Raw genomic sequence first — 6,000 nt, 5'->3', positions numbered from 1 at the left:
AGTTAAGTGATGCAGTGTCATTCTTACGTAGGATAATGATTGTTTGGTCTAAACTACACTGTAGTGGCTTAACATATGATGACATTGCTACAGTATGCTACAGTAAATAATTATTAGGAAACAACTTTGTCATCATTATTATGTCATAAAATTTACTTTAGACAGATGGCAATGCTGTCTTCAGCTAGCAACGTTTATCAAAAAACCTAGCAAAGCTAACATTAGCTAACTGAAATGTAGTGCTCTTTCCTCACTCTTAGATAGCTAGCTAATGTTATGCTACATCTAAAGTCAATCTGATAATATCAAAATTAGGACAAAAGGTTTTCCTACTAATTATTTGCCTACTTTAGAAATGTCCTTGTGTTTCCAAGTCACTATAACAGATTTTAGATGAAATCTTAATCATTGGCAAGTGAGAATGCATTAGAACATTCAGTCAATCACCATCCCTTAAGACAAAACCCATGAATTACAGATGAGTTAAATGTGGTCCTGGGGGACTGGAGCAGATTGAATGTGGATCGGTGGGGATAGGGGGTTGAGAGGGACAGAGGAGTGTGGGGAATGAGGTGTGTGGTGTTGATTTGAGTAGTCAGCAGAAAAATAGTTAAGCTTTCAGACTGTAAACAGAACAATTAGGGTTACGTGCCTTGCTCAAAAGGGTACATCAACAGCAGTGGTGGTCAGTGCCATTTCAGATGACAGAGGATGATTCTTTTCCCATGAAAATGGCCTTATTTCTATTACAACATATTGATTGGATGACTGTCATTCATATTCCATTCACCCAGTTATATGTACAGCAATAGGTTTAGGCTTGATACTCAAATTTCCCTATACTCATCATGAGGTTGCTACAACCTTAGCCTATGAATGAATGTTTATAACGTAGGTGCACACAGGTCGAGAGACGAATTTGACAGGCAGTGACACATGGACAGACTGACATTCAATACCGCCTTGCACACTCTTGCTTGCATCTAGCTGATAGTGCGTGTAATCATTAGTCCAACAATTGCAAACGAGAGTGTCTATTTGACAAATGTAGGTATGTTTATCCCCGTTTTGTTCCATTTGCTTCTGTTTAAGAAACGTTTTTCAACCGAATCTGCGGAATGAATACACTCCTGATCATGCGTAAACACAGTTCACAGTTTCATGGCAGCCATGTTGTATTCCTTCTCACATCTACATTATGCACTCCTTTCACCTCCTTTCACCTCTTTCCTTCACTTGTGGTCTTCAATGCACAACACATCAGCAGTATGTGACCAGGCTAAAAAACCTTTCCAAGCCAAACAGCTGCACACAGACTACATCTTTGTAACCACATTAGATAAAGTAATGTCATAGTAAGCATAGCTAATAGAACTAACGCGTTAGTAAACCCGCTATTCATACAGTAAAGTTACAGTGTATAGTCAGTAAGCAGTTACACCGGCGGGCCCTGGTGGCAATAAATGAGTAAAACCAAAAGCTTACCTTGACTTAGAAGAGTCTGAAAATTGTGTTGGATAGTCATAGCCAGCTAGCTAACATAGCATCCCTCTGTTTGAGCATGGTGCATGGTTTCAGTAGGCTAACTAGCTGCATTTGCATCTCTCTCTCTCTCTATTTCTCTCTTGCTTCTCCTTCATTTAGGAAGTAATTAATTTGTTCAAAACTGTTCAACTATTTTCTTTCTCTCTCTTTGAGTCAGTTACTCACCACATTTTATGCACTGCAGTGCTAACTAGCTGTAGCTTATGCTTTCAGTACTAGATTAATTCTCTGGTCCCTTGATTGGAAGGACAACATGTAATTTCATGCTGCAAGAGCTCTGACAGGTTGGAGGACATTTGTATTGAAGTCAATGTACTCAGAGGAAGAGGGAAGCTATCTGTCCTCCGGCTACACCATGGTGCTACCCTACAGAGTGCAAAATAGTGTGTTTTAATCAATTATTTTGGGGATCTAGCTGGCTATCATCCTATACTCTACCCTGTACCTTAGAGACTGCTTTGCCCTATGTACCACAGGAGGTTGGTGGCACCTTAATTGGGGAGAACGTGCTTGTGGTAATGACTGGAAGGGAATTGGTGGAATGGTATCAAATACCAAGTACCTGGAAACCATGTTGATGCCATTCTATTTGCTCCATTCTGGCCATTATTACATACCGTTCTCCCCTCAGCAGCCTCCTCCCCACCGGGGGCAAACTACCTGCCCTCCAGGACACCTACACCACCCGATGTCACAGGAAGGCCATAAAGATCATCAAGGACAACAACCACCCGAGCCACTGCCTGTTCACCCCGCTATCATCCAGAAGGTGAGGTCAGTAAAGGGGCATCAACACTGGGACCGAGAGACTGAAAAACAGCTTCTATCTCAAGGCCATCAGACTGTTAAACAGCCACCACTAACATTGAGTGGCTGCTGCCAACACACTGACTCAACTCCAGCCACTTTAATAATGGGAATTGATGGGAAATTATGTAAAATATATCACTAGCCACTTTAAACAATGCTACCTAATATAATGTTTACATACCCTACATTATTCATCTCATATGTATACGTATATACTGTACTCTATATCATCTACTGCATCCTTATGTAATACATGTATCCCTAGCCACTTTAACTATGCCACTTTGTTTACATACTCATCTCATATGTATATACTGCACTCAATACCATCTACTGTATCTTGCCTATGCTGCTCTGTACCATCACTCATTCATATATCCTTATGTACATATTCTTTATCCCCTTACACTTGTGTCTATAAGGTAGTAGTTTTGGAATTGTTAGCTAGATTACTTGTTGGTTATTACTGCATTGTCGGAACTAGAAGCACAAGCATTTCGCTACACTCGCATTAACATCTGCTAACCATGTGTATGTGACATAACATTTGATTTGATTTTATTTTGATTTGATTTGTGTTATGTACATAGAGAAATAGAACACTGGTCACATTAACAATATCTACATACTGTTTTACCCACTTTATATGTATATGCTGTGTTCTATCCTATATACTGTAACTATTGCTGTACACACTTTTTCTATCATATATTGTCCATACTGTCTATACACACCAGAGTATGTGAGCGGAGTTGAGCGGTTGGAACTAGCACGCATCGCTCTGGCGCTCCAAATCCTTTCCAAATGCTCTGCTAAAAACCGCTCCATGCTCACAGGAAAACAAAATGCTGCTCCAGATTCACTCCATTCATTAAAATCACAATTTAACCAACACCCACCTATTTTTGTGACTACCTGGACCTACCATCTGGTTTTGAAGTATTGAAACCAAACCACATCAGTTAAATGAAAAGTATTTGAATAAACATGAAAAGGTGAATATAAGAAGTGCCCATCATTTCAAATAGGCCACATGTCATATTAAACAGAATATAAACACTCTAAATAGGTCCGGAGCCAGACAGGGAGCCTAAGAAGGAGATTAATTATTTAGGCTACATTATTTCAGTTATTTCGAGGCTATAGGCTACAAAGAAGTACATTGTGAAGTATTTGCAAGTGAGACACACTAGGCTGGTAGGGAGTCAGGGACAATCGGTGCTCAGCATTTAAACAACTTGTTGCTGTATTAAATCATTATAGTTTATAAATTGCGCATATAGACTGTGACTTACTTAGAATTAAATATAAATGACACAAAAAATGACTTATTAGTCTCAGTCTACAGTGCCTTTGAATTCATTTTTAGAAACACGAGTTAGCCAGAGTCTGTGGGAAGCCCCGGAGTGGGAAGCCACATGCACAACTGAGCAAGAGGACAAGTACACTAGAGTGTCTAGTTTGAGAAACAGACGGCTCACAAGTCCTCAACTGGCAGCTTCATTAAATGGTACCCGCAAAACACCAGTCTCAACGTCAACAGTGAAGAGGCGACTCCGGGATGCTGCAAAGAAAAGCCATATCTCAGACTGGCCAATGAAAAGAAAAGATTAAGATGGGCAAAATAACACAGACACTGGACAGAAGAACTCTGCCTAGAAGGCCAGCATCCCGGAGTCGCGTCTTCCTCTTTCTATTCTGGTTAGACGGTTTGCGCTGTTCTATGAAGGGAGTAGAACACAGCGTTATACAAGATCTTCAGTTTCTTGGAAATTTCTCGAATGGAATAGCCTTCATTTCTCAGAACAAGAACAGACTGATGAGTTTCAGAAAACAGTTCTTTGTTTCTGGCTATTTTGTGGAATTATCAATATATCTTGATTAGTTTAACACTTTTTTGGTTACTAAATGATTCCATATGTGTTATTTCATTGTTTTGATGTCTTCACTATTATTCTACAATGTAGAAAATAGTACAAATAAAGAAAAACCTTTGAATGAGTAGGTGTTCTAAAACTTTTGACTGGTAGTGTATATATACAGTGCGTTAGGAAAGTCCTCAGACCCCTTGACTTTTTCCACATTTTGTTACATTACAGCATTATCCTAAAATGGATTATATGGCTATTATAGATGAGAATGTGCCATCAATTAGCCAGGTAACATGAAGGTGATTGGAAAATGTGTAAATTAACTAGTTAATATAATATACATATGTCTCATTATTCAATCAGCTATGCCTGGTAAGTTCATTTCCAGAGAGCTTCATTCTTTGAATACATGCTCATGATTATATTTTACACATCCTCAAAAAGTTGTCCCAATTCAAATTGAACTTGGGGGGATTAAATAAAATCATATTAGTTATATGTGTCTCTGTGCAAGGTTGCCTGGAACCATGTCCTTGAAGCTTCAAGGGGGTACTTAGTGTGTAGTATATCTCCCTGCCGTTGCTTGTTCATGTGTTTCCTATGGCCTGTGTGACTGATGGACAGCGTAATCAAAGTGACTGAGGATGAAGCTGATCTAATGATGGCTGCTGATGGCAGTGTAATCAAAGTGACTGAGGATGAAGCTGATCTAATGATGGCTGCTGATGGCAGTGTAATCAAAGTGACTGAGGATGAAGCTGATCTAATGATGGCTGCTGATGGACAGCGTAATCAAAGTGACTGAGGATGAAGCTGATCTAATGATGGCTGCTGATGGACAGAGTAATCAAAGTGACTGAGGGTGAAGCTGATCTAATGATGGCTGCTGATGGACAGCGTAATCAAAGTGACTGAGGATGAAGCTGATCTAATGATGGCTGCTGATGGACAGCGTCATCAAAGTGACTGAGGATGAAGCTGATCTAATGATGGCTGCTGATGGACAGCGTAATCAAAGTGACTGAGGATTAAGCTGATCTAATGATGGCTGCTGATGGACAGAGTAATCAAAGTGACTGAGGGTGAAGCTGATCTAATGATGGCTGCTGATGGACAGCGTAATCAAAGTGACTGAGGATGAAGCTGATGTAATGATGGCTGCTGATGGACAGCGTCATCAAAGTGACTGAGGATGAAGCTGATCTAATGATGGCTGCTGATGGACAGCGTAATCAAAGTGACTGAGGATTAAGCTGATCTAATGATGGCTGTTGATGGACAGCGTAATCAAAGTGACTGAGGATGAAGCTGATCTAATGATGGCTGCTGATGGACAGCGTAATCAAAGTGACTGAGGATGAAGCTGATCTAATGATGGCTGCTGATGGACAGAGTAATCAAAGTGACTGAGGGTGAAGCTGATCTAATGATGGCTGCTGATGGACAGCGTAATCAAAGTGACTGAGGATGAAGCTGATCTAATGATGGCTGCTGATGGACAGCGTCATCAAAGTGACTGAGGATGAAGCTGATCTAATGATGGCTGCTGATGGACAGCGTCATCAAAGTGACTGAGGATGAAGCTGATCTAATGATGGCTGCTGATGGACAGCGTAATCAAAGTGACTGAGGATGAAGCTGATCTAATGATGGCTGCTGATTGCAGCGTAATCAAAGTGACTGAGGATGAAGCTGATCTAATGATGGCTGCTGATGGACAGCGTAATCAAAGTGACTGAGGATGAAGCCGATCTAATGATGGCTGCTGATGGAC

Source organism: Oncorhynchus tshawytscha, linkage group LG22, assembly GCF_018296145.1.
Source record: "Oncorhynchus tshawytscha isolate Ot180627B linkage group LG22, Otsh_v2.0, whole genome shotgun sequence".
Lineage (NCBI taxonomy): Eukaryota > Metazoa > Chordata > Actinopteri > Salmoniformes > Salmonidae > Oncorhynchus > Oncorhynchus tshawytscha.
The sequence above is the reverse complement of the archived record's forward strand: the minus strand, read 5'-3'. Positions refer to the sequence as shown.